Here is a 13,133-nt window from a genome sequence, read left to right as displayed (position 1 = left end):
TGGACAAGTACCCCAGCTATTTAGAGGCGCAGAGAGTCTCCACGGCAGCTCACTATGTCATCCGAGTCCTGGACCACATTTTCACAGCATATGGCATTTCCCAAAAAGTGAAGACAGATAATGTATCTCCATACGCTGGCCAAGACTTTGAGCGCTTCAGTGAATACATGGGGTTTCATCACCAGAAGATCATGCTGTTATGGCCTCAAGCAAACGGCATGATTGAGCGTTTCATGGCAAACCTCAAACAAGTGCTACAGGTGGCCCAGTAAACTGGACAACCCTACGAGCATGTCTTCCATCAACTGCTCAGGGACTATTGGAGCACTGCACACAGCTCCACAGGAAAAGCCCAGCAGAGGTCCTGTTTGGGAGAAATGTTCGGTCCCGGCTGCCACAGCATGGCCCCCAAGACACCATGCGACCTGAGGATAGTGAAATGAGAGATCACGACCAGAACGCCAAGCAGAGAATAAAGGACTATGCAGACATTCGCAGGAAAGCCAAGGACTGCATGCTAGAAGTTGAAGAGGTAGTGACGATGAAGCAGCCACAAACCCACAAACACATGGCAATGTTCAAGGATGATCTCCTAGTGATTACTGCACGAAAGGGTTCAATGGTTACGGCCCAGGGCGACCGTGGGTCCACCACCTGCAACTCCTCACATTTCAAACGGTTTCCACTAGCCACCCCACGGCGGGCAAGGGGAAGAGGGGACATGTCTGATGAACACCATGAGGACGATTCATATCATGGAGACCGAGAAGACTCTGACACCTCTGGTGTGGAATACACTGGGGAGCCGGCAGGAAGAATGGTGCGAGAGACAGAGAACTCGAGACCCCAAAGAGCAAGAAACAAACTGCAATGTCTCATTGAAGAAATGGTCTGAGGCGCACCATCCCAGGCACATGTTGCACCCCCTTTGGGGTAATTGTTTAATTTGCGGGGATGTCCCATTGACAGTTGGGTTCTGGGGCATGGGGCGGGGGTAACAGGGGAACTGATGAAGGCTAAGCATGGGCAAGGCAGTGGCATGTAGGAGGTGTATGAATAAAGATGTGTTGCGTTTGACACCTGCCTCCTGTGTCTTTGTACTGTGCAGTGCCGGCACCAGGGCAGGAGGTCCCTCACCCCGGGCCCAACACAATGGCCTGTATGTGATGATGCCATGAGCGAGGCAATGGACAAGTCAGCCTGCGCTGCACGACACACACCTGATCAACATTATGTATGGAAAATGGTGCAGACCATAACAACGTGTAAGAACGGGTTATTTTGTATAGTGCAGAATTATGTATTGTCAGCTGGAAAATGTCCCGACAGTTTTCAGATATAAGCCAGCCACATGGTGGTTGGTATATGTGAATTTAGTATGTAATACGTTTTCAGGAACTGCTAAGAACCAGCCTAAATACCAATACCAGTAATTGTCACATAGAACAGACTTCAGACACTTACGTGGGCAACTACCACCAAGTAGGTAAGATACCACCTGTCCAGTGACAGATGCACCCTGGTGGATCCACCCTGGTGCACAAGGCATCCTAGTTCGAGAGAAGTGTGAGAGAATTCCTAGACTTCACTGTGAATGATCCTATGGTTAAGAGACTATAGTAACTACATTGAAAAATGTAATCTCCATAAAAGAAGCACTTGACTTCTGAAGTGAATTCATTTTCATAATCAATGACTCAGGCCATGTTCTTTCACTTTAAGTATCCTGGTTCTTCCCTTATCTGCTCAAGGCTCACCCCCTTCACTCACCTGGTCTCTATCTCTTTCCCCTCCACCTGTCTTTCTAGTCTCTACTCATTGGCTCTCATTTCCTCACTACCGTAAATGCCTCTTTTTTGCAACTTTTCCAATACACCTCTAGCAACTCTGTCCTTGTCTCACCTCTAGCCCTTCCAATCTGCTGATTATCCCCTATTCCGCCCTATTGCATCTTTCCCTTTGAATTATCCCATTCACTCTCACCTTCATGGCTGTCCTACTCTCACTTTTATCTATCTCTATCTATGGTTCCACGCCACTCATAGCTCAGGGTCTTTCTCCCACTGCAACCTCAATCCTTGTTTTGTTATCAACTTTATCTTTACCAATTCCACTCTGGCACCAATGCCAGACTCGCGTCTATGTCCTTTCATCTAAATAAGTTTCCCCATGTTCATTTTCATCAATAAAATTACATTGTGGCCTTTCATCGTTTTGTTAATATATAGGGGGTGTCACCCCATAGTCCACAATACCCCCAGCCCTATGCTGCCTTTCTTAATACATATGCATGCCTTGTCATCACCACCATGCAATGCTGTCAAAGTCAATTTCCACAAGGTAATTTATTTTGATGAAAGATGGCATATGTCAGACTATCACCTACATTCCTCCCAGTATCACACCTCCAACTCTCCTTGTTTCTTCCCTTCTTCTATCCTCTCATTCTCTCATGATATTCTCTTATTATCCCTATAATCTCCATCAGTTTGGTTTCCTCTCAACTACATCAAGTCTTCTTCCTCTTTTTCCCTCTACTATTTTGCTCTCATCTGTCAACCCAGCTCTCTCAGAGTCCTGGTGGCCTCTGGGCTCTGTGGGTTTTCCGGCGTGTGCCTCTCTGCTCCAGGAGCCGCCGCCATAGGTTGTTACCGTGGCAAGACCCAGTGGTCGGGTCGCTCCTCCGTTCCGTTCTGCCCTCAGAAACACCACTCAGTTCCTCGGGTGTCCTGGCTGGTGTATGCTGATCTCCCCAGTAGTTGGGGGACTGGTTGCTCCGCCTTCGCCTCCCGGGAGTGACGGGCTGCGATCCTCCATGCCACACAGAGGAGGAGCCGTTATGCCTGGGGCTCCCCCGGTGTGGTGAGCCGATCCGCAGCCTCCCTGCTGGCTCCCTCGATGTCCGGGAGTCGGGTAAGGCTCTTGCCAATTCCGCTTTGATGTTGCCCGCAAGGCAGTCTAGGCCATCTGGGGTGCTAGGTGCAGCTGAAGTCCCTGTTACAGGATCAGAGGTGCCTCTCCCTGCACTCCGCGCTACTGCGCACACAAAGGTGTCCTCTGTCGTTCTCAGCCCAGTTTAGGTTTAGGAACCTCAAGTCTCGCCAACAGGTGCCCAGTGTCTCAAATTTTCATAATCTGCACTTTGAGGTTGGCTTCAGAGTTGATGTGCGGCCTGATCTTGTACGGATGTTTCGGCTCGCGGCCATGTTGATTGGGCTCTCTAGTACCACCTCCAGGGTGTATTTTATTAAAATTTGAAATTAACAAAGATCACTTCGCAGTGTGTGCTGAAAACTGTACTCTATAAATTAATTGGGTAATCCTTGTTGTCCAGCTGACCACGACTTCTTAAGGAAGAGGGGTGTCTTTGTTTTTTAATCAGTCCAACCTTTTTATCCAGCTTCCCCAAAACAGGTATTTCTGCAAGGGGAGTCTGAAATCCAAAATTCCCCAAAGCATTCTAAGTTTTCTGTCTGACTTCCCAACATAGACCAAAGCGGGGGGAGTGGTGGGGGGGTCTGAAAAATTAACCGATAAATCACCCTGTGTTTATTTTAAATCATAAGTGTGTGCGAAATCATCATTACCAATCTTGAAATCCTACTTCTATCCTTTTAAGCCTGCAGAAAAATCAAAATCGCACAAAAGTGCCTCCATTATTAATCAATATAATTATTTTGTGAAGTTAAATTTACAGAAAGTGAATAATTGCGATTGTGTCTTTTTAACTCACTTTTGTGATATATTTATGCTGAGAAAAGTTGAGCCACGGATAAAGTGGTTTTTAACATTTTCGTGCTCATTTCTATTACTTTTAATTTAAATAAATACCAATATATTTCCCCTACACTGGCCTGGTTCTTGGCTCATTGTCAGCTCATGGTAAAGGGATCCAAGGGGCATGATATGTGTCTGAGATAGGGCAAAAAAAAAAGAATCTGTTAAATAGTTTGTTGCATAACCACGTGAGTGGGGAGAGAAGGAACTCCCCGTTTTGAGGGTGGCTTATCGACACTGTTACAACCCTCAGGAAGAGTATGTTATCAAACAAATTTGGACTTTGGAAAATCGGTCTGAGATTAGGCGCAGAGCCTCTAGGCATCAAGAATTGGGACTCAATCTGAAAGGCATTTGAATTTTCTCAAATAGGACTATTACAGGAATTATGCAAGGTAGAAGAAGTACCTATGAAGTGATTAGAAATAAGCATCTCAAGAACCATTGGGAATTTGTATAGTGAAGACGTTCTAACGCCCTGGTGAAGACCAGTGAGTAAGAGGTTGAAACACTCATTGACGATATTTTCAGGCTGAATGGACATTAAAGAATATCTATATGCATTACATAAAACTATTGTTGTTCGAATTCAACTTTTTTTAGTGTTATAATTGTTCATGTAAAATAGATGAATAGGTACAAGGCGCATATGCCAGATACTGTGAACTTTAGTATTATGTCAGAAGAAGCTTCAAAACTGCTAAATAATCTTAAACTGATCGCTACAAATGGATGCAAGTTGTCCCGACCCCTTACAGCTACCATATTCCGAAGGAACAGATAAATACAATTTTAAGGGAGCATTGGTAAAGTTCATAAAAATGTCCCTCTATTTGGACTAACAGTATACCACAAAAGAAAGGGACAAGACTTGATATGATTTATCAAGTGCAACAAGTCACCAGTGTGATCCCTCTAGAAGAAGTACGCTATGCCTATTTAAGCTTCACAAAGGTGGTTTAAAAAAGGCCACCCCAGTGTGGGTCACATTGGTGCAGGCCTGTTTTGTAATTTTGTGTTTATTTTTTTTTGGTCAATTCACATAATTATCTATGGACTGTAACTTTACTGTTTCTACCCCTTTTAGATAGGTGGCACACCACCGCTATCTATGGACATGAGCCTTTATTAGGGATCGTGTAGTTCTTCCAGGGGTATATATAGGTCGTGAACATGATGCAGCAACTCTATATAGCAATCTACGTTTAAGGGTAGCCCAAACTCTGATATCTGGATCCTCCCAATCTATCTATGAGTGCAGCCACTCTGGTACTTAATGCATATTTCCAGTTTTGATTTGATCATCCCTTTTGCTGTATATTGTATAGGCGTTCATAAAACTGTCCCATACTTTGGTCTATAAAGTCTGGTACACCCCTAATTTCTATATGTGGCATTGCAGAGTATGCACATGGCTAGTCAGAATGTGAGATTCCTTGCACAGCACTAACCATATGTTGCCGCTACCGACTTTTTTAGCATGTCATCCACAAATGTTTGCACGTATGTGCAGTTTTTAATTAACAGAGTTCTAATTCGGTATGTGCCAGGAAAAAAAAAAAGTGTTTCCGCCCGGTCTCGAACCGGGGACCTTTTTAGGCGAACGTGATAACCACTACACTACGGAAACTGCCATGTTAGCACTGAACAGTTTGACTTACTCTTCACACTCCTCCTTCTGTGATGTATGTTTTGGCCTGTTTTCAGCACTCAAAGCCTCCTTGTATTTCAGTTTCTCTTACTGTTGTTGGATAATTGTGTTGTAGCTTCACCAAAATCCTACCCCCATCAGGATAGTTTCTAAGAAGTTTGTGAAATATGGTGCCAAAGGAAAACTGTTACATGCACCCCTGCCCCAAATGTGTGCACGGCTCCCTTCCATGCCCCAAACTTCTCCCTGTGCATAACCACCACATGGCACCACCCAATATCAATGGCCCCTCTTGCTTCAGGCACAAACATGACAGCATGTGTAGCTTCCATATCCACAGGCCCAAAGACGTAGGGTTTGCAAAATCCCCACCCAGATAAATACCTTGTCCCAGCCAGATCTGCGTTTACCCACCATACCCTGCAGTATATTATTAACCTGACCCATACATCTCAACCTCTTCGAGTTGCCCTGGCAAATTAAATCAGATTTAGCCAGAGAGAGTCCACTGAAATCAATGGGCTGGTGGGCGGGCTAGCCATATTTATGAACTGACTCCATAGTAAGTGACACCCCACGAAATGTGTTAATTGAGTGGTAGGCCTCACTTTTCTGTTAGGAATGGATGATGGCCCTCACGTTGATAGTTGGGTTCCCGGGGCACGGAGCGGGATAGGGTGGGGGGCGGCGGGAAAAGGGGAAGTGACAAGGATAAGCACGGGCAAGGCAGTTGCAGGTAGGAGGTGTATGAATAACAACATGTTGCGTGTGACACCTGCCTCCTGTGTCTTTGTACTGCCCAGTGCTGGCCCTGGGGTAGAAGGTCCCTCACCCCGGGTCCACCCAGTGGCAACGAAGGAGAGACATCCTATGCGTGGGAGGCTACAGCGCCGGGAAGGCGAAGCGCATGGCAACGGAGGCCCAGGAGAGGGAGAACTACTGGTGGCCGTGGCAGTGAGGGCGTTGCCCTGCCTATGTATCGGAAGATGCAGGAGGCTGGATTGTGCCCGGGGGTCCGCAGCAGTGATTGCCAGTAGCAGTGGTGAGTGAGCGAAGGGAGCAGGGAACCAACGGTGCTTGTGCCTCGCTGCAGCTGTTAGAAGAAGCCCCTCCCTCCCACATCTCATAACCCCACGGTGCTGGTACCTCACATAGGTTCCAAGGGTGAAAGTGAGTGTGAGTTCTGTCCCGTCATCCGAGAAGCGGAGACCGACCGGAACCTTCTGTAGTGAATCGCTACTTCTGATATCTTATTCAAGAAGCCATGCCCAAGGGCATCGACCCCGCTACCCTCGCACAGGAAACAAGAGATGGATCCAGCATGCCTCATCGTCAGTGAAGGACTCAGATCAGGGCGGTGGAGATGGGCCAAAGAAAGAGGTCGCCTTGAATCGGAAGACGTCCATAGAGAAATAGACAGGCTTTTACTGGTGAAGGAGGAACTGGCCTTGTCTGAGGACAACCTACTACTAAAAGGACACAATATGGTGATCCCAGCTTCACTCCGAAGGAAAGTAGTGGAACTAGCACATGAGGGGCACCGAGGAATAGTGTCTACGAAACACATGTTGAGACAGAAGGTCTGGTTCCCCCAACTAGATGCGCTTTTGGGGGAGGTCTTGAAAGAGTGTCCGACCTGTTGCCTCATTACACCCAACAGACATCCAGAGCGTTATCGGATGTCTGCGTTACCGGAGGGGGTGTGGGAAGCAGTGGCGGCTGACTTCTTTGGTCTCATCGAAGGGAGAAAATACATCCTAGCCATAATGGACAAGTACCCCAGCTATTTAGAGGCGCAGAGAGTCTCCACGGCAGCTCACTATGTCATCCGAGTCCTGGACCACATTTTCACAGCATATGGCATTTCCCAAAAAGTGAAGACAGATAATGTATCTCCATACGCTGGCCAAGACTTTGAGCGCTTCAGTGAATACATGGGGTTTCATCACCAGAAGATCATGCTGTTATGGCCTCAAGCAAACGGCATGATTGAGCGTTTCATGGCAAACCTCAAACAAGTGCTACAGGTGGCCCAGTAAACAGGACAACCCTACGAGCATGTCTTCCATCAACTGCTCAGGGACTATTGGAGCACTGCACACAGCTCCACAGGAAAAGCCCAGCAGAGGTCCTGTTTGGGAGAAATGTTCGGTCCCGGCTGCCACAGCATGGCCCCCAAGACACCATGCGACCTGAGGATAGTGAAATGAGAGATCACGACCAGAACGCCAAGCAGAGAATAAAGGACTATGCAGACATTCGCAGGAAAGCCAAGGACTGCATGCTAGAAGTTGAAGAGGTAGTGACGATGAAGCAGCCACAAACCCACAAACACATGGCAATGTTCAAGGATGATCTCCTAGTGATTACTGCATGAAAGGGTTCAATGGTTACGGCCCAGGGCGACCGTGGGTCAACCACCTGCAACTCCTCACATTTCAAACGGTTTCCACTAGCCACCCCACGGCGGGCAAGGGGAAGAGGGGACATGTCTGATGAACACCATGAGGACGATTCATATCATGGAGACCGAGAAGACTCTGACACCTCTGGTGTGGAATACACTGGGGGAGCCGGCAGGAAGAATGGTGCGAGAGACAGAGAACTCGAGACCCCAGAGAGCAAGAAACAAACTGCAATGTCTCATTGAAGAAATGGTCTGAGGCGCACCATCCCAGGCACATGTTGCACCCCCTTTGGGGTAATTGTTTAATTTGCGGGGATGTCCCATTGACAGTTGGGTTCTGGGGCATGGGGCGGGGGTAACAGGGGAACTGATGAAGGCTAAGCATGGGCAAGGCAGTGGCATGTAGGAGGTGTATGAATAAAGATGTGTTGCGTTTGACACCTGCCTCCCGTGTCTTTGTACTGTGCAGTGCCGGCACCAGGGCAGGAGGTCCCTCACCCCGGGCCCAACACAATGGCCTGCATGTGATGATGCCATGAGCGAGGCAATGGACAAGTCAGCCTGCGCTGCACGACACACACCTGATCAACATTATGTATGGAAAATGGTGCAGACCATAACAACGTGTAAGAACGGGTTATTTTGTATAGTGCAGAATTATGTATTGTCAGCTGGAAAATGTCCCGACAGTTTTCAGATATAAGCCAGCCACATGGTGGTTGGTATATGTGAATTTAGTATGTAATACGTTTTCAGGAACTGCTAAGAACCAGCCTAAATACCAATACCAGTAATTGTCACATAGAACAGACTTCAGACACTTACGTGGGCAACTACCACCAAGTAGGTAAGATACCACCTGTCCAGTGACAGATGCACCCTGGTGGATCCACCCTGGTGCACAAGGCATCCTAGTTCGAGAGAAGTGTGAGAGAATTCCTAGACTTCACTGTGAATGATCCTATGGTTAAGAGACCATAGTAACTACATTGAAAAATGTAATCTCCATAAAAGAAGCACTTGACTTCTGAAGTGAATTCATTTTCATAATCAATGACTCAGGCCATGTTCTTTCACTTTAAGTATCCTGGTTCTTCCCTTATCTGCTCAAGGCTCACCCCCTTCACTCACCTGGTCTCTATCTCTTTCCCCTCCACCTGTCTTTCTAGTCTCTACTCATTGGCTCTCATTTCCTCACTACCGTAAATGCCTCTTTTTTGCAACTTTTCCAATACACCTCTAGCAACTCTGTCCTTGTCTCACCTCTAGCCCTTCCAATCTGCTGATTATCCCCTATTCCGCCCTATTGCATCTTTCCCTTTGAATTATCCCATTCACTCTCACCTTCATGGCTGTCCTACTCTCACTTTTATCTATCTCTATCTATGGTTCCACGCCACTCATAGCTCAGGGTCTTTCTCCCACTGCAACCTCAATCCTTGTTTTGTTATCAACTTTATCTTTACCAATTCCACTCTGGCACCAATGCCAGACTCGCGTCTATATCCTTTCATCTAAATAAGTTTCCCCATGTTAATTTTCATCAATAAAATTACATTGTGGCCTTTCATCGTTTTGTTAATATATAGGGGGTGTCACCCCATAGTCCACAATACCCCCAGCCCTATGCTGCCTTTCTTAATACATATGCATGCCTTGTCATCACCACCATGCAATGCTGTCAAAGTCAATTTCCACAAGGTAATTTATTTTGATGAAAGATGGCATATGTCAGACTATCACCTACATTCCTCCCAGTATCACACCTCCAACTCTCCTTGTTTCTTCCCTTCTTCTATCCTCTCATTCTCTCATGATATTCTCTTATTATCCCTATAATCTCCATCAGTTTGGTTTCCTCTCAACTACATCAAGTCTTCTTCCTCTTTTTCCTTCTACTATTTTGCTCTCATCTGTCAACCCAGCTCTCTCAGAGTCCTGGTGGCCTCTGGGCTCTGTGGGTTTTCCGGCGTGTGCCTCTCTGCTCCAGGAGCCGCCGCCATAGGTTGTTACCGTGGCAAGACCCAGTGGTCGGGTCTCTCCTCCGTTCCGTTCTGCCCTCAGAAACACCACTCAGTTCCTCGGGTGTCCTGGCTGGTGTATGCTGATCTCCCCAGTAGTTGGGGGACTGGTTGCTCCGCCTTCGCCTCCCGGGAGTGACGGGCTGCGATCCTCCATGCCACACAGAGGAGGAGCCGTTATGCCCGGGGCTCCCCCGGTGTGGTGAGCCGATCCGCAGCCTCCCTGCTGGCTCCCTCGATGTCCGGGAGTCGGGTAAGGCTCTTGCCAATTCCGCTTTGATGTTGCCCGCAAGGCAGTCTAGGCCATCTGGGGTGCTAGGTGCAGCTGAAGTCCCTGTCACAGGATCAGAGGCGCCTCTCCCTGCACTCCGCGCTACTGCGCACACAAAGGTGTCCTCTGTCGTTCTCAGCCCAGTTTAGGTTTAGGAACCTCAAGTCTCGCCAACAGGTGCCCAGTGTCTCAAATTTTCATAATCTGCACTTTGAGGTTGGCTTCAGAGTTGATGTGCGGCCGGATCTTGTACGGATGTTTCGGCTCGCGGCCATGTTGATTGGGCTCTTTAGTACCACCTCCAGGGTGTATTTTATTAAAATTTGAAATTAACAAAGATCACTTCGCAGTGTGTGCTGAAAACTGTACTCTATAAATTAATTGGGTAATCCTTGTTGTCCAGCTGACCACGACTTCTTAAGGAAGAGGGGTGTCTTTGTTTTTTAATCAGTCCAACCTTTTTATCCAGCTTCCCCAAAACAGGTATTTCTGCAAGGGGAGTCTGAAATCCAAAATTCCCCAAAGCATTCTAAGTTTTCTGTCTGACTTCCCAACATAGACCAAAGCGGGGGGAGTGATGGGGGGGTCTGAAAAATTAACCGATAAATCACCCTGTGTTTATTTTAAACCATAAGTGTGTGCAAAATCATCATTACCAATCTTGAAATCCTACTTCTATCCTTTTAAGCCTGCAGGAAAATCAAAATCGCACAAAAGTGCCTCCATTATTAATCAATATAATTATTTTGTGAAGTTAAATTTACAGAAAGTGAATAATTGCGATTTTGTCTTTTTAACTCACTTTTGTGATATATTTATGCTGAGAAAAGTTGAGCCACGGATAAAGTGGTTTTTAACATTTTCGTGCTCATTTCTATTACTTTTAATTTAAATAAATACCAATATATTTCCCCTACACTGGCCTGGTTCTTGGCTCATTGTCAGCTCATGGTAGAGGGATCCAAGGGGCATTATATGTGTCTGAGATAGGGCAAAAAAAAAAAGAATCTGTTAAATAGTTTGTTGCATAACCACGTGAGTGGGGAGAGAAGGAACTCCCCGTTTTGAGGGTGGCTTATCGACACTGTTACAACCCTCAGGAAGAGTATGTTATCAAACAAATTTGGACTTTGGAAAATCGGTCTGAGATTAGGCGCAGAGCCTCTAGGCATCAAGAATTGGGACTCAATCTGAAAGGCATTTGAATTTTCTCAAATAGGACTATTACAGGAATTATGCAAGGTAGAAGAAGTACCTATGAAGTGATTAGAAATAAGCATCTCAAGAACCATTGGGAATTTGTATAGTGAAGACGTTCTAACGCCCTGGTGAAGACCAGTGAGTAAGAGGTTGAAACACTCATTGACGATATTTTCAGGCTGAATGGACATTAAAGAATATCTATATGCATGACATAAAACTATTGTTGTTCGAATTCAACTTTTTTTAGTGTTATAATTGTTCATGTAAAATAGATGAATAGGTACATGGCGCATATGCCAGATACTGTGAACTTTAGTATTATGTCAGAAGAAGCTTCAAAACTGCTAAATAATCTTAAACTGATCGCTACAAATGGATGCAAGTTGTCCCGACCCCTTACAGCTACCATATTCCGAAGGAACAGATAAATACAATTTTAAGGGAGCATTGGTAAAGTTCATAAAAATGTCCCTCTATTTGGACTAACAGTATACCACAAAAGAAAGGGACAAGACTTGATATGATTTATCAAGTGCAACAAGTCACCAGTGTGATCCCTCTAGAAGAAGTACGCTATGCCTATTTAAGCTTCACAAAGGTGGTTTAAAAAAGGCCACCCCAGTGTGGGTCACATTGGTGCAGGCCTGTTTTGTAATTTTGTGTTTATTTTTTTTTGGTCAATTCACATAATTATCTATGGACTGTAACTTTACTGTTTCTACCCCTTTTAGATAGGTGGCACACCACCGCTATCTATGGACATGAGCCTTTATTAGGGATCGTGTAGTTCTTCCAGGGGTATATATAGGTCGTGAACATGATGCAGCAACTCTGTATAGCAATCTACGTTTAAGGGTAGCCCAAACTCTGATATCTGGATCCTCCCAATCTATCTATGAGTGCAGCCACTCTGGTACTTAATGCATATTTCCAGTTTTGATTTGATCATCCCTTTTGCTGTATATTGTATAGGCGTTCATAAAACTGTCCCATACTTTGGTCTATAAAGTCTGGTACACCCCTAATTTCTATATGTGGCAGTGCAGAGTATGCACATGGCTAGTCAGAATGTGAGATTCCTTGCACAGCACTAAGCATATGTTGCCGCTACCGACTTTTTTAGCATGTCATCCACAAATGTTTGCACGTATGTGCAGTTTTTAATTAACAGAGTTCTAATTCGGTATGTGCCAGGAAAAAAAAAAAGTGTTTCCGCCCGGTCTCGAACCGGGGACCTTTCGCGTGTTAGGCGAACGTGATAACCACTACACTACGGAAACTGCCATGTTAGCACTGAACAGTTTGACTTACTCTTCACACTCCTCCTTCTGTGATGTATGTTTTGGCCTGTTTTCAGCACTCAAAGCCTCCTTGTATTTCAGTTTCTCTTACTGTTGTTGGATAATTGTGTTGTAGCTTCACCAAAATCCTACCCCCATCAGGATAGTTTCTAAGAAGTTTGTGAAATATAGTGCCAAGGGAAAACTGTTACATGCACCCCTGCCCCAAATGTGTGCACGGCTCCCTTCCATGCCCCAAACTTCTCCCTATGCATAACCACCACATGGCACCACCCAATATCAATGGCCCCTCTTGCTTCAGGCACAAACATGACAGCATGTGTAGCTTCCATATCCACAGGCCCAAAGACGTAGGGTTTGCAAAATCCCCACCCAGATAAATACCTTGTCCCAGCCAGATCTGCGTTTACCCACCATACCCTGCAGTATATTATTAACCTGACCCATACATCTCAACCTCTTCGAGTTGCCCTGGCAAATTAAATCAGATTTAGCCAGAGAG

The 13,133-nt window shown here is 45.9% G+C and overlaps 1 non-coding gene across 1 annotated transcript; it reads right to left on the bottom strand.

Annotated features, from left to right (window-relative positions):
• Positions 1–12,537: 12,537 nt before the first annotated feature.
• Positions 12,538–12,610, bottom strand: TRNAV-AAC (transfer RNA valine (anticodon AAC)). Its single transcript has one exon. It is a non-coding gene; the product is annotated as a tRNA-Val (tRNA).
• Between the last annotated feature and the right edge of the window lie 523 nt (positions 12,611–13,133).

This window comes from Ambystoma mexicanum (genome assembly GCF_040938575.1).
Source record: "Ambystoma mexicanum isolate Mex_15411 chromosome 12 unlocalized genomic scaffold, UKY_AmexF1_1 Mex_chr12_unloc.2, whole genome shotgun sequence".
In the NCBI taxonomy this organism is placed as follows: domain Eukaryota; kingdom Metazoa; phylum Chordata; class Amphibia; order Caudata; family Ambystomatidae; genus Ambystoma; species Ambystoma mexicanum.
Note: the sequence above shows the minus strand (reverse complement) of the source record. Positions and strands in the feature narration are given on the sequence as shown.